Source organism: Desmodus rotundus, chromosome 1 (assembly GCF_022682495.2).
Source record: "Desmodus rotundus isolate HL8 chromosome 1, HLdesRot8A.1, whole genome shotgun sequence".
In the NCBI taxonomy this organism is placed as follows: Eukaryota; Metazoa; Chordata; class Mammalia; order Chiroptera; family Phyllostomidae; genus Desmodus; species Desmodus rotundus.
The window spans coordinates 178,518,914-178,545,916 of record NC_071387.1 but is presented as its reverse complement, the minus strand read 5'-3'; the positions used below and the strand labels follow the sequence as shown (position 1 = coordinate 178,545,916).

General features: G+C 52.7%; 1 long non-coding RNA gene across 1 annotated transcript; it reads right to left on the bottom strand.

The window, feature by feature from the left end:
• Positions 1-5,963: 5,963 nt before the first annotated feature.
• Positions 5,964-8,812, bottom strand: LOC123478499 (uncharacterized). The gene is made up of 3 exons (XR_006653707.2): positions 8,684-8,812; positions 8,366-8,564; positions 5,964-8,036 (listed from the first exon to the last, which is right to left on the bottom strand). It is a non-coding gene; the product is annotated as an uncharacterized lncRNA (long non-coding RNA).
• Positions 8,813-27,003: the final 18,191 nt, after the last annotated feature.

Below are 27,003 nucleotides of genomic sequence, written 5' to 3'. Positions count from 1 at the left end.
GGACGAACCCCGTTGGGGAGAGGGGTCCAGTCCAGGGAGAGTATAACTGCGGAAGAACCACACAAGGGGAGCAACAACCAGCAGGTAATGACTGGAGGGTGAGGGGGAGCAGGGGAAGCGCTGGGTGGTAATGCGACCTCGGAGGGCAGGGCTTAGGGGCGGAGGATGTCTCCTAACATCTTAAAGATGACAAATTCAAGAAAGGGAATGGCCCTTTCTCTCATGGCCCCTCTGAGATCTGGGCAGGATATACGGTATCCTATCAGCAGAGTGTAGTAATATAACACAATGCGAGAGAAACATAACAGAGTGTAACACAGTTTGATACAATGTAATTATCTTTAACATAACATGCCACGATGTAACAAGATGCACTGGGTATAACACAATGTAATAATAGAGAGAAGACAGGCCACATTCCAAAGCTCCAGCATTCTGGCCTCTGTCAAAACCCTACAGTCTCATGGCCTCTGTCCTGCCTGTAAACCTGAGTGTTTCTACCTGCAGAGGTGAGAGTCTGGTGACCTGGAGCAACATCTTAGACTGTCGTTCCTGGTCCCTGAAGGTGCATTTCTTGTAGTGAGGTGACCCCTATCCACCTACCTGGAGTCCTTCCTGAGCACTATGAGGTATTTGGAAAGGACTGGCTGGAGGAGTGTGGGGGGATCAGCTAAAATTTAAATGGTGGCTGGAACGAGAAAGGCTGACAAATCTGACCTGGGATAGAATGTCTTCTCTCCCCACCAGGCTCTGGCAGTCGCTTCCATTTTCATTCACTCCCCACATCCATTCAGCCCCCAGGCACAGCAGGGCTGAGGCACCTCTGTCTCCTTCACTGTGTGTGCCAGTCCCTAGCTGAGGGCCTCAACACACATGGAATCGTTGAAAGTTAGGTTGTGCCAAGGTGGAGATACCCAACACAAACACACTGAGATGACGCTCCTCCAAGGAAAGCCCAGTGCTGCAGGAACAGGAAAAGGTGGGATCTGGGGGTGAGTGAGAGGATGGAGGATGAGTACTCGGAGCTGGGGGGTGGGGGGAGGGTGCAGTCACAGTATGGCATGGGCAGGGACCCATCCTCTCCGTTTAAGGCAGGCAGCTGTCTGGGGACCAGAAGAGCCTTCACCGGGAACCAGGAACGAACCACCCTGTCACTCTGACCTCGGGCTTCCAGCCTCCAGAATGGTGAGAAATAAACATTTGTGGCTTAAGCTGCCCCATCTGTGATGTTTCGTGGTGGCAGCCTGAGCTGACTGAGGCAGCATCAAGTCTGAAACCCTGTAAAACCTGCCCCCGCTCTGCCTCCTTTGTCTGAACTGGAGGATCTCTTTAACGCTGGCCCTTTTCATGCCCAAAACAAGAGGCCAGCAAGAAAACCCAGACTGGGAGAGGGATGGAGCACGGCTCAGCACTGAGAGGTCAGCATGGAGCATCTTGGGCACGTGGGCCCTCTCCAGTGGATGTGAAGGCCCCTTCGGAGCCCGCAGAATGGGATGCAGTGCTGTGGAGCTCCGTGCAAGGCAGGTGATAGAAGCCGGCCACAGCGTCCCCAAGTCTGTCTGTGGAAAGCCTGGCACTTTCTGATAGGAGTGTGGCTATGAATCCCTTCCACCCTCAGAGAGGATTTCCAAAGCAAAAGTGGTCCCTTGTTGGACTCTTCTTCTTTCTGAGGATGAAGTCAGCACATCTTGCTTGGAAGTAATCAAGAGCAGCCTTCAGAAAAATGACACCTCAAAGGCTAAAATCACTAATGTGCTGGGATCAACAAAAGAAAAAGAGAAAGAACGCTGGGATTCCTTGAGGGGGGAAACAAAGAGAGAAGTGGCTACTCCCCCTGGCTTTGGGGAACCTTTTAAAAGTTAAAAACAGAATTTTGGTTTCTTTCTAAGATTCCAGTGTGTCAAAAGATCTCATTTAAGTATGTCACCGGCCTGATGATCAACACAGTATCCGCTGTTGAAATTCCTTGCCCTGGAGCTAGGAAAAAATTAGACAGCCTCCTTTACATGAGTGATCAGGGAGAGAGCAGGTGGTTGGCTTCGGGTTGCTAAATTGCATTTCTCTGTTTTAGAAATTCCACTGTCGCGATGTGGCCTGATGAGGCCCCCGCGCGCCATTAACCTGCCGCCTGGGGCCTTTGCCCTCTCGGCTCCTGCCACACTCCCCAGGCCGGCCGCCGGCAGGAGCCACGTACGTTATCTCCTTCTAAATTAAAATTGTAACTCGTTCAGTCCCATTTACACAAAGCCTCGGCTTTGACACATGCAATTACGATGAACACAAGGCCAACATGATTGCTAAGGGCTCCAGAAAGAGAGTTTAATCAGAGAACACGGAGTTGTTCCGGCCGACTTATAATTTCACTACTTGCTATTCCTTTATGTTCTTATGTGTTCAGATAATTAGATACACTGGTTCTTGCTTCCCGGGAGGCTAGAAAGGGCAAAATTCCTATTCTTTTTACATTAAAAAGATTAAATTATAATATAGAAAATCTGTAACTTTGGGGAGAAATGACAAATTCACACTACATTAATTTCAGTGCTTACAAAATGCTAACAATAATTTGTGCATTCTTTCCTCTCTTGTAGGTGCATGTGAATTAATTACCTATCCAATTTCGATGTCTTTCAAGTCAGCTTTCCACAGACAACTCTGAAATTTAAAAAAAAAAAAAAAAAGGTTTGATTTCCACTCACTGAGTGCATTTGTTTCAGATGTTTAACCGTTTAAGCCTTTGTACAGCTACATGAGGACATGGACGTTAACAGACATACTTGTACCTGAAACACCATGGGACAGCGAAGTCCATGGGATGAGTAATTATGAAGTGAGAGGGCAAACCTCAATTGGATACCTGGCAAATAAGGGCAGACTCACTCTTGCCCAAAAGCAGAGGTGGCTGAGCACCCACCCCCAAGCCAGTGTCTACAAGGAGGTGTCTCCCAGGGGCTCCAGCTCACAGGGTGGGGGGAAGTTTGTTGGCAGTGGGGGGTCTAGCTTCATTTCTTTGTTCAAACGATGGACTGAGGGCCCGACTATGCTGGGCTCTGTGCTAAGGAGCGGGAAGCAGCTCTCTTGGCAAACAGACGGTGGACACCCAGTTCCGCACGGGGTCCTGGGGGCACTTAGACAGGGTGGCCCTCCACTAGGCTCCCCGCTGTGACAGGTGTTGCCCAGGAAAACATGGGCAGCAAGGAAAGCCTGCAGTGGGAGGCTGCTGGACTCGGCAGAGTCCCCCAAATACCTGTGTCCTTGGAACCTGTGGATGTGATCTCCTCTGGAAATAAGGTCTTTGCAGGTGTGATTAGGCTAGAACATGGACATACCGAAGTAGGGGGGACCCTAAACCTATGTGACCAATGTCCTTGTGGGAAGGCCGTGTGACAACAGAGAAGAGGTGGGATTGCTGCACCTACAAGCCAGGGAATGCCAACAGGCTGGGGAGGCAGGAAGGACCCTCTCCTGCAGCCTCTGGAGGGAGTGTGGCCCTGTGACACTTAATTTTGGATTTCCGGCTCCAGAACTGAGAGAGAGTGCAATCCTGTTGTGAGCCACCCAGCCTGTGCTTCTCCCTTGCGGCAGTCCCAGCAAATCACACAGCTGGTGCTCAACGTGAGCACTGGGAAACAGAGACACACCGAAGAGAGACGTGTGAAAACAGGAGTGACGAAGCCACAGGCAGGGACACTAAGCTGGTCAGATGCCTCCAGAAGCTAAGGAAAGGGCTAGAGCACATTCTCCCTCATGACGTCAGAAGGAACCGACCCTGCCCAGACCCTGATCCTGGACTTCTGGCTCCAGACTGAGAGACAACAATTTCCTGTTGTTTAAGCCGCTCACTTTGGGGTGCTTTGTTACAGCCACAGGCGAGAGACTTGATTTAACAAAAACTTAATTTACACTTGGGGGTTCAACAGAGAAGGCCCCTCCCAGAACACACGGTTGAAGCTGAAACATGAGAGCAACTGGGGACTCGGGGCAAAGGGGGACCCCTGGACACAGCACTGGGGGTACACACACCACAAAGGCTGACAGGACTTTGGTGATCCCACCACAAATAAGAAGCACACTGAGGGTTTATTTTATGATTGCATTAGTATAAAGACAGACACATTAATATTATATATTAAAACATCGCTTTACAGTTCTCTTTTTTTTTCCTAACTCTAAAAGAAATTAAAGCATTTAGTGGGGTCCCTAAAGGTATCGTGGGGCCAAGCTCTGGCCCCTTGGTGTCTAGTGAGCGTTCAGAGGGGCTGGCTTGCTTGGGGAAAGGACAAGTGACCTTCCCCCATGGTGGGCTTAGGGATGTAAGGAGGGGTTTTGAGAGGAGGACAGGCATTTGAGCACCCTGAGTCTGCAGGCCAGGCGAGAAGTGACTGATTATTCTATCCAAAATGCATTGGGAATTGTGTGAAAGGTTTTGTTCTCTTTTTAGGGTCCCATTATCTGTTGTGCAGAAAATGGATTCACCAGATGGTTTTCTGCAGCCGAGGCAGGGCGTCAGAGTGCGTGTGTGCACACCCAAGTGACAGCCTTCCTCTGGGTCTGTCCTTCCCGCCCCCTTCAGGGGGCGCAGGAGGGGAGAGAGGACTGACAGACGATGCACACAGCTTTTGCACATCCTGGCTATTTAATCGAGGCAGGTCTCATGGGCAGGCAGTTGGGGCTAGACAGCCTGTCCTGAGGCTCGGCCCTCTTGGGACTCACTGGTCCCAAGCAGCTTCTGGCCAGTCCTCGTACGCGAGTGTTCTGCTGCCCCACAGGCCCAATGTGGGCAAAGCTGAGAAAAACCCAGCCAGAAGTCTGTTAGGCCCCAAAGGAATTTATTTGCTAAAAATCCAGCTATGGATCTGCCTACTGCTGCATCCATGGATCGATTATTCTTGTCTTTCTGTGGACGTCCAGGCACATGCACTGGTTAGGCAGGACCTGGCCTTCGCTCCCCCATCTCCAAAGGGAGGTACAAATCAGCTGCTTTTCCAGCTCCAGCAACCTGGCTGGCCTCTGAGACCAAGGCAAAGGGTGCAGACGTGCGCGGAAGTGAAGCAGCACCAGGGGGCGCTGTGGGCTTAGTTATGGCCTGCCCTGATGGAGAGCAAAGCCTCAGAGCTGAGGAGCCGTCAGAACTCCAGAAACCACGGTGGTGGCCAGTGTTTTCGAAGCAGCCCCTGGACTGCAAGGGACCGCCCAGGACCAACACTGCTCACTTTTTGGAGACCTGCTTTGAAGGACACACAACCCTGGGGTTCAGCAAGAGCCTCAGCTGAACACAGGGCCTGCTTCAGTCATCTGCCCCATATAGGCAGGGTCCCATTTGTTCACCTCCTTACCTCTCCCCTCCCCTACCTCATAGCTGGCTTCCCGTGTCCTGACCCAAAAGGTCGGGAAGGGCAGGCACTCATTTCCTTGTCACCTTCTGTATGTTACCCCTCCAGCACATTCCTGCAGACACATGCACCTGTGAACATACAGATGTGGCCACACATGACCAGAAATGTGTGTGTGCTTGCACGTGTGTGCAGGGGCACATGTGTGTGTGCATATATGAGCATGTGCACATATGAGCATGTGCGCACTTGGGTGCATGCAGACAGCCACACATGTCCAGAGACAGTGTGCTTGAACGTGTGCACACGCCTGCACGTGCACGCTCAGATGCATGCAGTCACACCTGACACGTGCTCATGCTTGCACATGTGCACACAGTCATAGGCACACTTACTCACACTCTTGCCCATTCTCTCACACACACTACATGTGCAGATGCCCCCTTCCAGGAGGATGGGGCTCTGGTTGGGGGATGGAGGCTGAATCAGAAAGGCCAGAATAGGCAGCTCCCCACTCGTTGCTGCCCCTTGTACCTTTGGCATCTGCTTTAGGGCAGCCTTTCCTGGACCAAGGGAGGAAGACAAAAGACGCCCACACTCCTCTGTGCCGGGTCCAGCTTCTGCGGATTATCGTGCACACATGAAGCTGGGGTGCCCCCTACCCCATGCTCCCGCCTCCCCCCTTCCTGAGAGAGCCCAGATGCTGGAGTTTGGATGCTGTCCACTAGAGGGGGATGTTGGCGGCCATGCTCGGTCCTGAGTTCAAGGACAGGTTTCAGGTCCGCTCAGTGTCCTGTGTCTGTGCCACCACTGTTCTAACTACAGAAACAGAACCTGCCTTTTGCGGCAGGACACCTGCCATTGTGCTTGGAAAGGCTGGGGAACCCTCAGTCCACATCGATCCTCCCTGCTGAACCAGGTCCTGTCCCTGTAACCTTCTAATTTGCTGTTATTCGTAGGGTGGTCCCCACACATCCCAGCGAGAACACCTGTCCTTGTTAAAACTCAGCTTCTTGGGTCCCTGCTGACAAAATAGGATTTCTAGGGACAGGCCTGGAACCCTGAATTGACCATAAGGAGTCTGGGTGAGGGTCAGAGGCCAGCCTGGTACAGGGGCTACTTTCCCCATCCCAATGCCAATGCTTACTTTCCTTGTCCCAATGCCCACGCCCCTCCACACCCCACCTGCAGGGCTTCTCATCCAGATAACAGGCGGCCTCACCTCCAATCGCACAGTCTTCAGTTGTGGAGGGAGGAAAGGGTTCCTTGGTCAGCATCTCTAAGCAGGCTGTCTCCCCTACTCCTGCCCTGGTCCCCTCCAGGCCAGGCTGAGGGCCGTGAGGGGCTGTGGAGGGCCAGGGACTTTCCTCTTCTCCTGTAGAAAAGCTGGTGTCTTGCCATCATCCCCAAGAGCCCATGCGAATCAGCAGTTAAAGCACACGCACCCAGGACACCAGGACATGGTTGGGAAGCTGCAGGCCTGCCCATGATTGTGCAGACGGCGGCCAGCACAGGTCACAGCTGCCAATCTGAAGGCATTTGGGAGAAAAGCAGACTCAGGTGGTGTCACTGCTGTGCTCTCTTCTACCTGATGGCAGATCGTCAGTCCCCTTGTGAAGGTCCCCCACTCCCAGTACCAGACAGGGGAGTGCAGCAGCCCCATCACAAAGGTGAGGAGGGGTCCACCAGGTACACCGACCACTGCCCTCAATCCCGATTGTCCCTGCAACTTCCTATCCCTCTCATTCGTCTTGTCACTTCTCTTGAAATGCATCCTCCTTTGTCCAAATGGCATAACATCCTCCACACCCAGCTTTTTCTCAGGGTAAAACAGGGAAAGACCCTGTTTTTCTCAGGGTTTCTCTTCTTTGCATGAACTCCCCTTCCCAGCCACATAAAGCTAAAATCAAATAAACATGTAAGTCTTTTTTCCTGGGAATCTGTCTTTGCAGACCTGGAGCCCTGCAGGCCCCTGGGGGCCAGGGGAACAGAGACTCTGAGTGTGTTCGCTGTGGCTCTGGAGCTGTCTCTGTCACATAGTCATCTTATCTGGTTGTATTTACCACCCTTGAGAAATGTAAAAGCCATTCTTAGTCCCTGGGCTGCAGACACACAGGCCACAGGCTGCCTTTCGACCACCTGACAATAGTTTGTCCCACCTGGCCACCCCAACATCATCCGCACAAGAGAGTCCTAAAGGCAGAATCATTCTAGGCCAAAAGGTATACAGTTTTAAAGCTTTTGATACATTTTGCAAATTCCTCTCCAGAAAAATTACATTGATTTGTGCTTTCACCAGCAGCACCTGGGATGTAGTCCTCTGAATACTTGCCAATTTGACCACTACTGTTTTTAAACGAGTCGCTAATTTTATAGGCAAAGCCCATTTGTATCTTGTATCTTCTTGGATGATTGTGAGTCTGTTTGCACATTTAACTTACGGCTTCATGCGTCTTCCTGTTCATGGCGGATATCGGCCCCTCTGTCATAAGCCTCGCAAGTGTGTTTCCAGTGTGTGTCAGCCTTCATTTGTCTGCTTGTGGTGTTTTGAGTTGTCAAAGGTTTTAATTTTGTGATCCAAGGAATGGTTTTCAAAGCTGCACCTCAGAACCTCCAGAAGAAGTGTGCCTTTGGGGCTGGATTGGGGTGGTGGCGTCTGGGTGCCCCACTGATGCTCCAGAGAGAACAAAATTCTTATCTGTTCTGTGAGAAAGGGAGCTCCACAGTAAAAAGCAAATGAAAACAAAAAAACTTCCTCATCTGAAGCATGTTTGTCCATTTGTTATGAATGCATTTTTCTTCATTTAACCCTTACGCACACAGATGTGCACACACAAAGCACACTGACACACACACAAACACACGCCCACACACATACATACACACATATACGTGCATATACACAAATAACATGCCTACAAACATACACATGCATGCATACACATGTGCACACATAACGTGTACACACACCTGCTCTCACACACATTGACACACCCACATACACATATACACACACTTCCTTTGGGCTCTACCTGCAAGCCTTGGAGTGCCTTGGGAAGCAGGCCTAGTAGGCCACCCCAACACTGACGATCCCCAGGCCAGAGGAGCGAGGATGGCTGAGGGGTTGGGGGTAAGCCAGCAGGAGACCAGGCTGGGATAACAGGGGTCAGGATGTCGCCTGAAGAGCAGGGCGCAGGTGAGATGAGACTCACAGAGGTGCAAGCATTCTGGCTGTGGGAGTAAGAGGAAAAACTGATTAAAATCTCACACAACTATTAACAGCCACAGCTCCTTATCTGCAGGGTTGGAAGGTGGCTTGTTTGTTTAACATGATCTCTTACAAACTCTACCTCAGCCACACATGAGATGGGGCCTGGAATGCACCAGGTGTGGGGGCCTCTTGATCCATGCTGCCCCCATCGCTGGGCTGGAGTCCTCTTCATATGCTGCCTATCCGGTGGGTCGCTTCTGCTTCCCTCTCTATGTCCTGAACTGTGGCTGCTAGCAGTTTTGTTTACAGTCACATCTTCCTCTTTCGTGGCCACTTCCCGTTGTCGGCCATCCCTGAGAAGTGGGAGGGCTCTGGTCACGGCCCGCAGGCCTCAAGAGCGCCTGCCCCGTACTTTCACACTCAGCTGGTCAGCCCTGGCCTTGCTGTTGCTCTCCCAGAGGCACCGGGAAGGTTGGCAGGCACCCCAGACCTGCCCAGAGGAACAGGCTAGAGGCAACCAGAATATTGAAAAGCAAGCCCCCAGACAGTACAACGCATGAGGATCGTAGGAAGAGTACAAGCTGGGTGACTGCAGGACTGCCCATGGCAGGGCGCCACCAGAGCCCAGCTGCTTCCCATCCTATCTCCCCACTTGCCACACGGGGGCGCTGCGAGCAGGGTTTTCCCAAAGGTTCCCCTCCCCTGTGATTTCAAGTTGAAACCAACATATTGGAACAGAGGAAAAAAAAAAAAATCGAAGCATGAGAGCCAGCAATAACACTTCTGTTTTAAACCTTGAACTTTATTCCTAGCATTTCATTGTAAAGCTCCCGATAAAAACAATGTGCGAGACATGTTTGTCGTGGCTCAGAAAGACCCTCTAAAATGTCACGGAAATTGCAAGCTACTAGATAGAACGAGCATGATCCCATTTAAAGATTTTATTTTTAAAACTTTTTCTTAAGTAGTAAAATTGGGGCCCTGGCTGGTGTGGCTCAGTGGTTGAGTGCCAGCTTGCGAACCAAAGGGTCGCCGTTTTGATTCCCAGTCAGGGCACATGCCTGGCTTGTGGGCCAGGTCCCCAGTGGGGGCACGTGACAGGCAGCCACACACTGATGTTTTTCTCTCCCTGTCTTTCTCCCGCCCTTCCCCTCTCTAAAAATAAATAAATAAAATCTTTTTTAAAAAGAGTAAAATTGGTATGTGTAGTGTTCTCGGGGTGGGGGGAGTCTGGGTGAGTTTATTTTCTAATCTTTGCATATATACCCTCCAGGTTCCTTTTACAATGAGTAAGTTTAACAAGCCACTATCCTTCGAATCTTGAACGTCCTCAGAGAAGCTGTCCATTGCCAGGGAAGAGTGTCCCAAAGTGACCCTTTTGGAGGGGTGGGGATTGGGGACCCCAGGGGTTCCCATCCCAGGGGTCTTATTAAAGACAGTGTATTCCTTCTCCACTAGGCTACGCTAGCTGCCTGGGCTGCTCAGACACCACCCTCCCATACCCTAGTCACCCCAGGAGTGCTCTGATGGTCACATGACCCAGTTCCTAATCTGTGAGCATGTCAGCTTTGCCTCTAGGAGCCTGGAGAAATGCAGATGTGGGCCTACCCCACAAAGGCTGAGTCAGAACCCACATTCCAACATGACCCCTGCTGACTCAGGGTCACATGGACGTTGGCACGGAGCCCTCCCCGGGGCCGGAGCACTCTGCCCAGACCCAAGTGACGCATCCCCCTTCCCTGTGAGCTCAGAAGGTGGTGCTGTCCTGACTGGGGAGTTCCATGAACAGAGACCTCATGCCCCACCCAGTCAGCTGCTCCCCTAAGTATCTGAGAGAGGTGTGAGTTCCCAGCTGTTACCAGGTAAGACCCAGCCAGGGACCAGGGAGATTTGGCTCCCCCTTTCTTGACCTGTCTACCCAGGGGCACCTACCTACCTCCCTCAGAGGAATCAGGTCCCAGGCCTCAGGAGCTGTTAGGGACATAAGGAGAGGCTTGGAGAACTTGTCCTATATGGTTCACTTCTCTGAGGGCCCTTCATGTGTCCTTGGAGGGAATGTGACCCAGCCTGCATGAAGAGCTAGAAAGAATGTGTTCCTGGCAGAGCCCGGGGAAAGTGACCTGTGGGGATGCTGATGGGGGGCAGGGCAAGAGGGAGGAAGCAGTCCTCAGCCTCCAGGGGCCTCAGAGCTGAGGACTGGTGCCAACCTCAGTAACCCCCCCCAAGGGACACACAGAACACCTGGGCCACCTGGAGGCTGGTTTCCTAGGTCTGTCAGCCACTGAAAGCCTCTTTCTCAGTGTTCTTGCAACCTTCATTACAGGAGGAAATGTGCACCCCTCACCACACACAAACCGAAGTTCATATTTTGAAGTCCTAACTCCCAGTATCTGGAGCCGACTCTACAGAGGTAATCAAGGGAAAGTGAGGTCATTGTGGTGGGACCTATTCCAACAGGACTGGTGTCCTTACAAAAAGAATGTCATGTGAAGATAAAGGGAGAAGACGGCCATCCACATGCCAAGGCAGGAGCCCTGGAACATATTCTCCCCGTCGACAGAAGGAACCAACCCTGCCGGCACCTTGATCTCGGAGTTCCAGCCTCCAGATCTGGGAGCCAGTAGATGTCTGATGGCTAAGGCTCCCCTTTGTGAGGTGCTTTGTGGCAGCAGCTCTGACACAGTGATACGGTCTGCCTTTGACGTGGACTCTCAGACAAGAGGAGCTTGGAACAGAGATTTAGTATGCTGCCCCGCTAGGCCTGGACTCCCCAAGGACAGGGACCAAGCCTTGCCCATCCAGGCTCCCCGGGTTTGTGTTTATGGAGTTAAAGCAGAAGGTGCTGGAACCTCTTGAGTTCTGTTCAGGTTCTTGACAGGAAATGAGGGAACAGCACCCCCAGCTCGCCAAGACATGAGTGTGGTTTGCATTCCAGCCTTGCCTTATGTTTGGGACTGTCAGCCGCACCGAGGACCAGGGCAGGAGGCATTGGGATGCCTTGCCAGCTTGCACAGCCGCCACCTGCAGCACGCATGTTCGATCAGGGGCCAGCAGGTCCTGAAGGGCTCCTGGTAGCTGGCTCCTTAACCCACAGTGCTGCAAACAGGGCACCTGCCTAGTAGGCGTGGTTAACATACAACCTGACAAATCTTGTGGATGTCCCCTCCCACCATGGGGTCCCCATCAGGTTGTGAGACACTGGCCCACACTTGGAGCAGGGGCACTGCCCTGAGAAACAGTTACCCAGAAAGTGGGGTTGGTTCTCAGGGCAAGAAAGAGAATCTGTTCTGTGGATATTTGCGACAACTATAGGCACCGTGGACAGTTCAAAACGTGGCATGCTCTACCTCCTCCTTCTCTCCCAGCCTGGGCCTCTCCTTCCCACACTGACTCCCCAGGGTCTGATGTGTCAGAGTTGCCTCAGTCTCCCCAAGCCCTGTGCTGGAATTCACGTGGGTACAGAACCACTTCCCCATGTGCATTTCCATAGGCCTACCCGCTTCCTCCACACTTGACCACAGACCCCTTGCAAATACTCCCACAGCCGGGACGATCAAGGCCACAGGGCGTCTGTCTTACGAAAGAGGAAACCAGTGCAGGGAGTGGTTACAACCTGCCCGTGTCCGCCCACTAGGAGTCAGAACCCAGGAAGATGAGCCAGCTGACCCCAGGCCTGGGCACAGCATGTTTATGGAGGTGAGGCAGAAGGTGCTGGCAGAGCACGGAAGGAGCCGGCCCACTTCACCACAAGCTGCTGTGTGGCTGATCTGGAACACATCGCCCTGTCACTATGCACAGGAACCTGGTCATTCCAGCCAGACTTCAGTGATGCCCCCTCCAAGGCCAGTGGCCCAGGAACACACCTCCAGATCAGCTCCCAGGTACACAGGGAGCAGGCTGCCCAGGCCCTTGCACAGCATGGCTGGTCTGCAGTTCCAATGACCCCCACCTGCTGCACAAGCATCCCCCCAAGGTGCCACCCTCACCACGAGCCAGTGTGGCTTATCTCCTGGCACCACCAGGTTCCTTCCAAGTCACACTGTGCCTGCTGCTGAGGCCCAGGCACCACCCTGGGCTGCCCTCCTTCTGGCTGGGAGAGCCTGTGCCCAAATGGCAAAGCACAGCCAGCCAGCCACACAAGGACCTCCCCACTCATGGACACGAGTTGAGCACCTTAGCAAGGCTCTTACCACCATGTGGCCCCTTCAAGGGTCCCTTCAAGGAGTTCAGGTCACCTTCTCATTCACCCAGGGAAGAGCAAAGGCTTGGTGCACAGCCAAAGCGCCCCAGAGCCCTGACAGAGCAGCTCCTGCCAACTCATGGGGTGATAAGAGGTGGCCATGGGCATGAGCCACTGGCTTCCTGCCCTAAAGCTTGGGGAGAGGAAGAGCCAGGTGACAAAATGGCCATAATGTTCAGAAACGGCCAGATGGGCAGAAAAGCTGGTGCTGGGGACAGAGCTTCAACGGCTGGGGCAGAGCTGGGAAACAATGAACCTCTCCAACAGCCCTCGGCTGTTGCTCTGGGCTTCCCAGCATGGACGGGAGTCCTAGGCACACCCGTTGCCACCTCCTGAAAAGATTCCGGCTGCCCACAGTGTCTGAGGGTCCCAGGAGCAACTCTGCCTAACAGCCAGGACCCCTGGCTGGGGGTGGGGGATGGGGAGCAGGTCTTGACAACTTAGAAACAATAACCAAACAGTTCTGGGCCCTGTGTTCACAGGACCTCTGTCGGGCTGCTGTCCGTTGTCTTCCCTTCCAGCAGAAGCTGTTCCACAGGGTGCATGTGGTCAAGGAGCCAATGCAGAGACTTGGTCTGCCCAGGTACTCCCAGGTGAGACATCTCCCAGGCCCCCTGCACCTCCCCTTTGGTGGTGGCATTTGGGCCCCTGTACAGGGCTGCTCCCAGGCAACACTCCCATTACCTCCCTATTGAGCCAATGGACCCACACGGTGTGTTGGGGAGCCTGTCCCCAGGTCCCAGGCTGGCTGTATTCTCAGCACTTCAGGGGCAACATAAAGTCACGGAGTCGCCTCTGAAGTCCGGCTACCTGGACTTCCTCTGCACCCTCTCAGGAAGCGTGTGGCGGCCTTCGGGGAGCCAGGGACGCCTGCAGGTGGTGGTGTGGCATCACTGGGCCCCTGGGATCCAGGTGGGATGTGTTCAGAGGATCCACAGGAAGCCTGGAGTTCTGGGAAGCAGAGTGGGCCACAAGGGGGCTGGCAGACCCTCCCCCAGGTTCCTCCTGCCCTGTGGTCTCTGTGGACACCCTCCCTTCAGGAGGAGCTCACACCCCTCCCACAGAGACCCACAGGCACTGAACCAGCCCTGCAGAGTGCAGAGTGCGGCCTAAATGGAGGCAGGCTCTCCTCCTGAGCAGGTGTAGGCGACTCTCCACAGGCCTGGGGCCTACTCTCAAAGCTTTCCCCTGTCCGCATGTCAGTCCCCGGCACCAGCATGGGGAGGCTCCAGCCTTGGTGTGAACTTCCTGGTTGGTGTCCTGTTGCCTCCTCGCTGTTTTTACCAGGTGGTTTTCTAAGGTCAGGAATCTCCCCAGGCAGAAAGAAGGATTGTTTTCTACCTGAGAACTATGAAAAGAATTTTTAAAAGTCCATAAAAGATGACTAAATTCAACTACATCTAAGTAATCAAAAATTTGGCACCACCAGAAAAAAGAAAATCAAAATTAAAGACAGTGGAGAGACTGGGGAAAATATTTACAGAGTGTTGGGAGTAGTGATCGTAATAGGTTTTTGCAACATACTTTGCAAAATCAATAAGAGACAAGAACTCCGCAGACGAGATAAAGCAATGATGCAGAGAAAGGAAATGTGCACAAACAGCATGTGAAAAGTGCTTGACTTGAGCAACAAGGAAACGCAGTCGGTCTGCGCTGTGCTCACACGAGGTGACCATCTCCAGAGACGCAGACACCGGGGCAGGCATGCCTCAGCTCCACCAGGAATTGCTCGCCTATGCACCTCGGCCACTGCCTGTCTCTGAGGCCTATCTCAGCCTCGCTGAGCCCCTCCGAGCCCCTTCCCCTTCATGCCCATGGATCCTAGGCTGTGCAGGACAAGCAATGTCCCGAGGAGCTTGCCTGAGGTGGGCTTTTCTCTAAAGAGAGCTTGGGGGCAGCGGGGGATGGAGGGAGCAGCAGAACTTCTAACAAATGGATTTGGTTACCTGCATTTTTCAGGATATACAGGGTTAGGGCCTTCTGGTTAGAGGCTGTGTCTTTCTTTCTGTAGCACTCCGGCCCTGAAACAGCAGGTACACGTAGGCAAGAACAGGTGTGTCCTTCAGGAAGCTATGTTTTCTTGCTCGTCTGCTATGTAAACAGGCCCCCACCTCTAGCAGGGTAACAGACCCTTCCAAGTAGTGTGTGTGTGAGCTCCTGGGTGTGAGAAGGTGTGGGGCTCGGGTGTGGGGGCCAGGTGTGGGGTCCAGGCCGTCATGGAGCAGAACGGAGCAAGAGGAGAGATAGGGGCTGGAGTCAGGATGACACAGAGCCCAAACTTCCTGAGATCACAGCAGCCAGAGGGGAGTTGGGAGTCCGCCAGGAGTGGGATCCCCAGGGAGCCCCATGGCATCCTCTGGGCTGGGTATTACCATGGCCCCAACTTTACAGTGAGACAGCCAGACAGAAGCGTTGTCCTGAGGTCCCATACTACAGACACAGGAAAACCCCAACGTTTGGCTGCGAGCGCCTCCCAAGGCCGAGAGGGAGTGAGGGTAGCAAGCCAGTGAAGACACAGACCCCAGGCAGGGTTCGCCAGGCCCCTGGAGTGGCCCTCCTTCCCTCTCCGTTTATGTCCCACTCTACAGTGAACACACTGGATTCATGTAGTGGAAGGTGTGCTGGTCAACATGTGCTGGCTACCGTGTCCCCCCAGGCTACAGGTAGGGGCGGAGTGGGCCTGTGACGCTCGCTGCGTTTACCCACGGTTAGGAGAGTGCGCTCATCTGCCAGGCCAGAGAGGGTGACTTTTCCTAAATCACTGCCAGACAGCAGTCACCCCAGAGCAGCTGGTGACTCAGGCCTCCCAGCCACACCTGCTCCCTCAGGAGCCCACTGTCACTTGTCCTGACAGAGCCAAGGCCAGAGTCTGGTGGTGCGGCCAGTCCATGCGAGTGAGGTGGCCTGTCAAGCCCGGGCACGGTTCAGCCGGTGTCCAGCAGGAAGAAGGCTGAAGGAAGACAGGGTGTGAAGATAAGAGGCAAGAGGAGAAAGAACGAGCATGAAAGAGGAGGCATCTCATCTTGGAACAAGCACCTCAGTTCTAAAGAATTTAGGTAACAAACCATACTGAATTTCAGTATTTGGAAAAATTGCTGGTAATGACGAACACATTTAAACTGAAATGTGTGTATATGCAAGAACTGATTGTAGGTCAGGAACTCCGTGGTCTGTGAGCAGAAGAATTAATAAAAGTTCAACGGGTTTCCCTCTGTATCTGGCAGTCAGTTCCCACCCTCGCCTACCCTTCTGACATCTTACGACACCTTCACTTTGGGTGTCCACCTGCCTGGCTGGACCCTCAGCTTGCTGGCGGTCCACTGCCCCACGTGGGCACAGCCAGAGTCAGTAAGCACCAGCAGAGATGACTCTAACTGAGAGGCTGAGGAACAGCCTTTTTCATAAGTTTCCACCACAGCCTATGGGAGATGAAGACCGATGTCTTGGATTTGCATACTGAAAGATGTCCAGAGTGCTTGGAATCCTTTAAAGACAGTCTCATGTAACAGACTATACCTCACAGATATGTGGGGACCACCTAGGGGGTGAAGGTCTTGCCAGGAAGGCATGTGTGTCCTGTTGAGTCTATTGATGAAAATGAGACAGCAGGACGGAAGAGCCCACCCATCTAGAACGTGCCTCAAGGTCCAGGGATGGTGGGGAGTGAGGTTTAGACACCAGAAAGAGCGGGAAGCAGGAGTAAGAGAGAAGAAGACTAACTCATGGGAACGAGGCTTGGCTGAGCCCTAAGGTGGGGAGCAAGGAGACAGCAGAGTGGAGGTGACTTAGGGGGCAGGACTGAGGACATCAGCGGAGCAGAGACTCACATTTCTATTCCAGAACTGTAGGCTCATAGACGACAAACCCCACCCACCCACAGCCCTTCTGGCTCTGACCGACCCGAGGTGGGGAAGCCCAAATAAATCACATGTTAGGAAAAGTCACGAAGGACTTGGAAAAGGCAAAACCCTGATGACGGGTGCCCTGTCTAACTTCAGCTCCGGGTCATCGGCGCCATCCACTGTGTTGGAGCAACTGTGCAAGTCCTTGGCTGTAGGAAACTGACCGTAGTGCGGACGGTCCTGCCCTCTTGGTCTTGACCAGTTTTCTGCCCAACATACTATCTGCAATATTTCTAAGGAGAATCTGGGGCCAGAATGACAGGATGCTCCTCCAGGGAAAATTGCAGCAGGCTTTGAGGACAGGGCAGCCCACTAGGGTACCTGACGTGACTTCGCTGACCTTCTCTGCACGCGTCCCACTCACTGAGAGACAGCATCGCAGGTGTGAATTCTCGGGCGAGCGCAGGCTCTTCTGACAGGTTAGTATCGCGCAATCACTACCCTGAGATGCAAACATCGGATTCATAGCCCCGTCTCTGTAATACAGAGCATTAGTTGAAAAGTCGTGTTCGGACCCACTGACCTGTGGGACAGTTCACACATATTCGATACCTGGTGTCTTGGGGTCACAGGTGCTTGGGGCCACTTCCCTGTGGAGGGAGTAGCCTAAAGGACAGTGGGCATCCACACACCAGTGCCCCAAGTGAAATCGGGGAAACCTCTGTTTCTCCTCTTTCTTCACCTCCTGGGGATGCCTGGGGGTGGGTGTCCTGCCCCAAGAGAAGACCCACCATGTAGCCAGCCCCCTCCTCTAGGAGAGGAAGAGCATCCTTCGCTTGGAGGAAATGGGGACCACCCCCCAAAGAGGCCACTCATGTTCCAGGGAATCTGGGAGCAAGTGACTCCCTCCTGGTTTCAGCGTGATTAAAAGCTGCTCAGCTCTGGGTCCACACATTGTCCTCTCTAAGTCATCTCAGCCATCTGGAGGCTGGTGGGCATCAGGGGAGGACCCACCACTAGCGGAAGCTATGCTTCTCTTACTCCGACGCCAGGACCAGTTCTGAGTTGGCGGGACCAACCATCCAAAGTGCAGGGACAGGGAGGCCTCTGGAATTCCGGACTTCCATGCTAAAACCAAGGTAGCTGCAGGCAGAGAGGGGCCACCCTGTATCTCTGAAGAACATATGGGGCCCATGGGATCATCACCAGGCTTCTGGCTTGGGTCTCGCCTCCCCGGACACGCCAGGCGGCTGCAGCTCCCACACCCCATTCCATCTGCTCTCTGTCATCTGTCACCTGCCTTTTGACTCATGACCATAGTGTTGTTCATCCCGAGGACTCTCAGAATAGAATTCTCCCATGGTCTGTCTCCTTTAGAAATGAATCTATCTGTGGGAGAGTATCACAGCTCTCTGGGTCGGGCCTGCTGACAAATACCTCAAAAAGCTACCATAAGGCTCCCAATTGCTCTAAGTAGTTAAGTAACTTAGAAAAATCAGAAATGCATGAATAGCAAGCAGGTGACCGGGAGGGGAGGTATGGGGTCAGGGCATCTCTTGGAGAGAAATGCCTGCAATTTTTAAATTTACATTGAAGAGCATTGAGATGTTCCGACATCCGGCACGACTCTAGACAAAAGCGCATGGACGGTCTGACTAGCCGCTCAGTGTGTCTATGTATTAAACTGACCGTTCTTTGAGGCTTCTGATGTGTGAAACAGAGGAAAGATAAAGATTTCAAGCGGTGGCGTCAGTGCCATCCTGCTGCAGAAGCTTATTGTTCTCTGGCTCCTGAAGTGCCCCTGGTGAACCCACACAATGTTTGCTGCAGAGAAGAGGCTCCTTGCTGTTCATCTGTCAGAGAAGTGTCCCTGGGCCAGCACCTTAGTGGCCCCTCACCCACTGGCTGGGGGCAACTAGAAGCACCGTCAGCAAAAACTGCACTGTGAAGGTTCTGAGACCCAATAGTCTCCTCCTCTATTAAAAAACAGTCTGTAATTTATAAAAATCATCTGTTTAAAAAGCCCAAAATGTTTATGTACTCTAATTCATTATTGCCTCTCCTGATTTATTTTAGAAATTATCAGAGGTGCTCACTAGATGTTTATCTAGAAAGATGTTTCTTTCAGAATTCATTATAATAAAGAAAACTTGTAAATAGTCTAAGTGCCTTACTGCAACATTGTAATAAAATGCATATACAGTAAAACATTATGTAGCTATAGTTAGCACTTATTAAATCATAAACATCTTAAATGCTTCATAAACAATTTATGTAGAAATTTTTGCTCTGTGTGGATGGGAATGGTTAAGTGAGTAATCAGGAAAATGGCCAGATAATTTAGAAAATAATTTCTTTGCTATTTTATTAACTCTCACTAAAAGGCAATGTTTCTTCTCCTCCCTTCTCTTGAGACAATTCTCTTTAATTGGCCCATCAGGGCTGATTACAATGCTATGAAGTGCTCTCGGGTACTGCTGGGAATTAGGGAAGCCCAGGCCGGGTTCTATTCTCCACGCACCCCTTGCCTCAGTGCTATCCCACAAACAGCTGCGCAGAGGAGGAGCAATGCTGTTAGAAGCACTTTCTCACTGTCCCCTATGAGGCCCTGAGAACAAGTCCCCATTGTGCTCCCACCCCGCTCTGCTCCACCCCTGAAGAGATCCGAGGCCACAGGCATGTTCCCAAGTCACACCACATGGCCGTACTGATCACCTGGGGACAGAAGGTCCTGCGTCCTCCCCCCACCCCACAAGGGCCTTCCCAGCTCTTTCACCCAGGGCACCCCACCCTGGGGACTCTCCAACTCCATCACGACCCCAGTCCACTGTCCCTACTACTGCTACCACTGTCCTGCTTCCTCCCGGAGGCGCCAACCTGGCCAGCCCTGTAGGTCATTTGAAGCCCAAGCAGAGCCCTTTTGCAGAGCCAGCCAAGCGTCTCCAGCCAGCTTAGAGATGCCCACCCAGACTCCTCCCAGGCACTGCCAGCCACATACATCCCACTCGTGACTGATGTCAGAAGACTGATGATACCGCAGGTCCATTAGGGCCACCAGCTGGAGCTCTCACACATGAATGGTGGGAATGTAAGATGGTGCCTCCTTTTTGGGAAATGATCTGGTAGCTTCTTACAAAATAAAAGGCTTAGCTGCCCAGGGACCCATCAGGGCTCCCCTACGTGCTCACCCAGGAGAAGGAAAGCCTGTCCACACAACAGCGGTGGAGCAGTGTTCCTGGCACTTCATCCACGGAAGCCCCAAACTGAAGTGTCCGTCAACAGTAGGATGAGTGAGCAGACTGTAGCTCATCCGCACGACGGGAGACTGTGAGGCAGACTGTGCAGCAGGGAGGAAGAACGGCAGCAGATACAGCCGCCCAGTCGTTACGTTAAATACTCTGCTGGTTATCGACTGCGGTATAACTCTTTACCCCAAAACTCAGTGGCTTAAAGTAACACCAAACACTTATCTCACACAGTTTCTATGGGTCAGGAATTCCGAAGTGGCCTAACTTGTTGGTTCTGGTTTCATGCCCCTCAGGAGGCTGCAGACCAGATGTTGGCCAGAAGTCTGAAGGCCTGACAGGGCTGGAGGGCTGGCCGTGGGGTAATGCCCACACGGCTGGGGGCAGGGACCTTGGTTTTCATCATGGAAACTTCTCCCTGGGGCTCTTCATTTGTTTCCAAACTGGCTACAAGGGCAGGCCTCTCAAAGCAGGAGGGACTGCAAGGGCTATAATTATAAAATGACCAGGAGGTGAGATCACTGGTGCCCACCATGGAGACCAGCCACAACTACATATCACGTGTTTCCAGTTTTTGGAGCTCAAGATCAGGCAAAACTCACCCACGGGCTAGCGTCCCCAGCAGGGGCTCCCACTCCCAAGGGTGGTGTTTGCTGGGGCAGGGCGGCGGGACGGGGGTTACGTTCTGCACGTAGAATAGGGTGGGCACCGCACAGGTAAACTGAGCTGAACACTTACGATCTGTGCCCTCAACTGTCTGTAAGTCAGTTACACTTTGGTTAAAACATGAAAATTAAAGCGCACAGTGTGGTAAGCAGCTTGACGAGTCTGCATAAAGCGCCCGTGGAAGGCCAGACCGCAGGAGCAGAGGCACGGAGTTGGGCGGCCGTGGAGGGAGGCCGAGGCTTCAGGGTGCTGGGGACAGTGAGGAAGGTTTGCCCGTGTCTGTGGAGAGACTGGACCCCGGGCCATCAGCTCCATGACCCTCCTGGCAGATGGCACTCGGGGAGGCTACGTGGGGAGGCCCTGAGAAGGCCTGAAGTAAGAAATGCCAGCCAGTCCTTAGCTGCTCCACGTCCCAGCATCAGGCTCCCAGCTCAGCCAACGTCTGACCCCGAGACAGAGCCACCCAGAATCTCCCAGAACTCCAGACCCACAAGTCTGTGAGTGATGTGACAGGGTTTTGAAAAGCCCTCAGGTTTGGGGAGCTCTCTGAAGCTGGACCCTCATCCTCCTCTGCCGGACACACTGGAACCGAAGTGTATTCACACCACTTTCTGCTCGGAGAGAAAACATGATTTGACTGCTTTGAAATCAGTATAAATGTGTTGGGACGCCTGCAAATGCTCAGAATGAGAAGAACGGGCCCTGCGCCTGTCAGAAGGCCAGGCTGTGACGACTGAATCGCTAGTGTCACAGATAACTATCTCGTCTGAGAAACTAGAGACCTTGCAGGAGAAACAGAGGCGTCTGGCTGCCCGACAGACCTGACTGAGGTAGAGGGTGCCAGCCGGCCTCTGCAAGCCTCATTTCCTTCACCCGTTTCATCCGAGATCAAAAAGCAGCCCCTGGTCTTTGGTATGAACCAGGACCGTGAGGGGCAGGTGGCAGGCATGGCTCTGAGCTCACACAGAGGATGGGGACATGGTGGGGGTGGGGAGAGCATAGTGAGGAAGTAACCAGTCTGCTGTGGAGACTCTGAGACTGGAACAGAGGGGTCAGAGGAGGCCTGGGGACAGGTGTGGCCAACACCTGAATTTTGCTTTGTGGTTCTGAGAAGCCCAGCATGTCCACCCCGCATGTCCATGTGTAACTGCCGTTGAACAGCCACCCAGCAGGCTACAGAGCAGACCCGCGGGTGTTTGTCTGGCCTGGAGGGGGCAGCCCGCAGCCCTGAGTGGTTGCCCTCCTGGATGATAGGCAGGATCTCCAAAGGGTGAGCGCCTGAGTGCCCCAGAGCCACTGTTTAAATCACTACACACGGCAACAGAGATGTATTCTCTCCCATTTCTGGGGGCCAGAAGTTTGATGTGGAGATCCTACTCCCTCCGAGGCTCCCTCGGGCCTGCCCGCCTCTCCCCGCTGTTGGTGCTCCGGCGCCCGGGGCTTGTGGCCGAGTCACTCCAGCCTCTGCAAGTCTTCATGTGGCTTCTCCCTGTGCAAGGCTCTAATCTCCCCCGCCCTTTCTTGTAGGGACATTGGTGATACATTCAGGGCCAACCAGTTAATCCAGGATAAACTCATCTCAGATCTTTAACTAAATCACATCTGCTGAATCACATTCCTCCTATTTAGAGAAAGGTCACATTCACAGGCTTCAGGAAGCAGGACCTGGACATGGCACCCACTACAGGGAGGGTTGTTAGGTTACAGAACAGCCACTCCAGTGCGTTTGCAGCTATGAACAGCAGAGAGAAAATTCGGCCCAGATCAGAAGCTCAGGAACTTTTGGAAGGACATCAGGGGGTCTCCAGATTCTCAGGGAGGCTGGAGACAGAGGGTCAGAAAGTAGCACCAAGGGAAGGCAGGAGGCCAGAAACCAGCCAAGGTCCAGAAACAGCTTGGATAGAGGTCCTGCCTTGGCCACAGGACTCTGGGAACTCCCAGTGACCTGGTCTGGTCACTCTCCCTGGAATGGACTCTGCCTTGCACCTGTGTGGTGGGTTGAGGGACCTGATGCCTATGAAGCCCCAAGCCACGCAGGGCCTTTCATGATGGGACCCTCCAGGTGGGGCTTCCCTGCCCAAATGTATGTGGAGCCCAGTTCTCAGGTAACAGGATAGAGCACAGGTGTTGGGCAAGTCATGGGTGATGCAGCATCTCTCAACTATGAGGAATGAAGACCCCAGGATATGAAGACTTGAGAGCCCCCCACCTGCAGGACCCAAGCCATGCAACTGGAGAGCAACTGGTGAAGGGGAGGGGTATCTGGGGAGCTGTCCCATGTCACTACCGCTGGGTCCTTTCCCTGGCTGGCTAGGCTTCCTCCTTTACCAGAATTTGTGTCTGTGTGACTCAATGCTGCTGACCACCGACCCACAAGAGTCTGAACAACGGGGCCCTGGGTGGTGGGGTCCAGGAACCCCGCCAGGATGCGTATCTGCTAACCTGGTTCCCAGAGTGGGTGCCTGTACTGTGAATGCAGGAAGGGGACCAGAGGCAAGAAACCCAAAATGACATATCCATCCTCTGCAAACGCTGAGGTTCTACCGCCAGGCTGCCCCAGAGGCAGGCAGCAAACCACAGACGGAAACAGCTAGCCTTTCACACTGTGCTCTCATCTGTCGTTTCTATGTCATCTGTTTCTAGTGTTTGCATTTATTTTATTGTGATTGCTTAAAACGCACTCCCTTTCCTCTTTGTGTCTCAGGGCCTTGCCAGAACAGCCACCCTGAGACCTTGGAAGTGAAAGAGAAACAGTGCAAGTCAGGAACCTAAGACCCCAGCCAGCCCCAAGCCACAAAAGGCAAGCACTGATGTGTGACTTCTTCTCAGGAGGAAACAGCTGTGGTGCTATTCCTTTTGCAGTGCTCACTGCCACCCTCCATTCATAAAACATGAGTCACCCTTTAATTTCAGTTCTTGAATTTTTCCTGCACATTAGTGAAACACAACAGGAACATTCAGCTCCAAGACAGCAGAAATCATTTCAGAAGTGGAGAGATAAACCATGTTTAGGAATGAAAATCCTCAGTTTTGTAAAAATATCAATTCTCTAAGTTCACTGCAATCTTAATCAAAATTCTGAGAATCAAAACTCTAAAATGCATGTAGAAGGATAACTTACCAAAGTAACCAGAAATATTTAACAAAAGCAAAGAAGAGTAGGTACAAGGGGGTATTCCCCACCTAGAATCAAGGAATATTATGAAACTATAACAAAGAAAACAGTCGAACCCCCAGCACAGACACAGCCCCACAGTTAGTGGAGTGGGTCAGTGTGCTGCAGGAAGTGGCCCTGTGACTTACACGGGCTCTAAATCCACGGGGAAAAGACAAATTCTTCAGTACGTTATGTTGGTTCTGTCTGTTTGGGGAAAAAGTCCATAAAATGATATCCCAAAGATGAGCTCCAAGGATGTTAAGACCTGAACATTGAATAACTGCAAATATATTAGGAGCCAATGCTAAATGAAGCATTTATGGTCTTAGGAAATTAGCCCTTCTTAAACCAGACACAACAAACGAAACGGCTGAGAAAGTTGACCACATCAAAAGTTGAGACGTCCAAGTCAGAAGACAGTAGTCAGAGAGCAGGAAAACTGCTACTTGTAGAGCAACCAGAGTCATTATCTAGTATGACGAGCTCGGAAGCCCAGCGAGCAAAACGGACACGCAATAGGAAAGCCAGTCATGAGCAGGCACTTCTCAGACAAGGAAATTCTGATGGCCAAAAGCAACTGAGAAAATAAACTCTATTCAACAACAAAATGCAAACTGAAATAAGCACTTTCTGCTGCTCAGATTGCAATTACTAAGGCTGGGTCTTTTCCCAGGGGAAGGAGGGGAGCAAGTCTGTGGCAGGCCCCCAGCAGTCCAGCCACATGTCTCTTTCTGCATCTATATGGCCACATGACCCAGCCCCAGGCTCCTGAGTGGAAGACTGCGCGTCTCCAGGTGAGTGACCTTAAAGGGTAGGGACATACTTCCTTCCTTTTTGTTGGCTGGATTCGGGAGGGAAATGAGGGCTGGAGCTTGAACGCATAGGACACCCACTGGTGCAGGATGGCAGAGCCACCAAATGTACGGGCCAGCTTCTGCCTGACTAGGAGACACCACAGCAGCCATGTCAGGACCGCCCACCCGGACTTTGTTTTTAATTGAAGACCCTGTTCTTCCTGGTTTTCTGTCACTGCAGCTGAAGCAAGTCCTTCCTGCTAACAACTCTCCCTCACTGTGGGTGGGTAAAAGTGTGCATTTGTTTAGCCACTTGGACTTAAATTTTAAAATATAGATACTGCCCCCCCATCCTCAGGCAGCATCCCCACTTTCCTTCTGTTATCCCTGAAATGTCCCACATTGAACTATCACTGAAAACAGTCACTCTGAGGGACCACCGGATGGCCTGCGATCTGGCTGTGTGATGGTCAAGGTTGTCCAGGTGGCTGCTGCAGGGGCACTGGGCATTCATCAATGCCCCCAAGACCTGAGACAGCCGCCGGAGGGTTTCTGGAGATGCTGTGCTCTTTCTGAGCGATGGAAACAGCAGGCACTGTGATTGTTTCATGGAAAACAATGTAGCAATAGGGTGCTCTCACACCCTCTCCTCTTCTCCTGAAACAAGAAGCTGGTGATGGATGCCACTGTCAGGCACCTATTCCCAGGACCACCCTGTAGATGGCAGCTCACTCAACTGGGGCCACACCCGGGTTAGAATTTGGAACTAAAATGATCTGTCCAGACATCTTCCCCTACAGGAACCCCTCAAGGGTCCTAAATCACCCAGACGCTGACCATCACTTTGCAGGAACGTGACCCTCAAGTAATTTGCTTCATCCCCTTAAGAAAACACAGGCAGGGCCATTGGTTTGTGTAGTTCATTGTAAACTATTGGCTGGCTGACTGACACCGCACTTTTCCATAACAGCTATCTTGGTACACTGTGGACGCTGAGGGGTTCCTTCCTGCAGCTCTAGGCTAGCCTCCTCCCACCTCTTACAGGCCCCGGGCTGCCCCAGTGTTCTCCACACACAGAATCGCAGATTGGGCAATGGTGACAATGACAACAAGGGCAGGAGAGTTGTATCCAGCACAGGTGTTATTTTGTGGACAACCAGAGGGCTTATGGGAAGCTCAGTGGTGTTGACAGATCAAGGGACGTGGGAGGTGTGGAGGGATGCTGACCTGCTCTCATGTGGTGAGCACCTCAGAGAGGTTCACAGGACGGAAGCTGAGATTCAATAGCTTCGTAAATATTAGCAGAGCGGGATCGGAGATGTACAAGGAGCTTTAATGTAGATGGGTCCTGCCAAAGTCAGTGTGCCCTGGTGGTGGGAGCAGGCACCTGCCGTAGGGACCATTCCCAGCAGCACTTCACACCCTCTCTGCTCAAGGGCACAGCCCACAGGGACGGCACTGGCCTCACCCTGCCTGCCTTGCCCAGCTAAAGACAGGACCACCAGCCACACTGCAGGATCTGAGTCCTGTTCCCTCTCTGGTGAGCTGAGGGGCGTGATATCAAGTCTGCGGGGAACCGGAGACACTGCCCGCCCTCCTCCCGCCTGCTGTGAGTCATTGGAACCATTAGAAGTTGTTCGGAGAGACAGACATCAGGCAGGCCTGCTTCCCATGCACCGCGGAGGACACCCTGCCAGCAAGACAGCATTAGATACATATGTGCAGCTGACCCTTAAAAACAACAACAAAAAGAAACTTTAATATAAAGAATCATTACGGCAAGGCTGAATAACCTTTGTTTTAACAGAAAAGTCTGTTTCCAAATTAATGTCTCACAAGGGAAAACCTTCCCACGGTGAGGTGTCTTGGAGTGAAGTGTGCCCACAGCAGGCCGCCCTGCCCTGTGCTCTGCCTGGAGCGGCAGGGGCGGGCTTCACCAAGACCACACTGTTTCCCCGGGACGCTCCCAGGGCGAAGTTACAAAAGACTCTGAGGTGCTGCCTTCAGGGTGAGCAGCGAACAAACCTGTCTTTAAAGCAGCCTTGGAAAACATGGTTAAAACTCATAAAAGCATTGGGGTGGAAGAACCAAACACAGAGGAGAAAGCAGAGGGGCTGAGCGCCCAGTCTTGGTCAGGGACATGCAGTGACCAGACCCAGGCCCAGCCTCCTGACCCCACCTGCCCCGCACCCACATCATGCATGGCTGAGTCTGCAGAATTTCTGCTCAGCACACATACCCTGATCTGTCACCTGCCTCCAAAATCTCCCGCCCTTTCCCTGCCTTGTATTGCTAAGTTCGAAACAAAACCTCACCTTCTTTCCGTACACCCAGTGAAACGTGTACGCGTGCAAACACGTCTGAAAAACAACCAGAGCGGCACCTTGCCTACCTAGGCCTTTTGGGTTCTGGGCATGCTGCTTCCCGTGGCACAGTACGCCCCTCAGGCCCTGTGGGAGGGGAGTGGCCTTTGGGGTGGTACCCCCTCTCTCCACCTTGGCACCCATCACCCAGC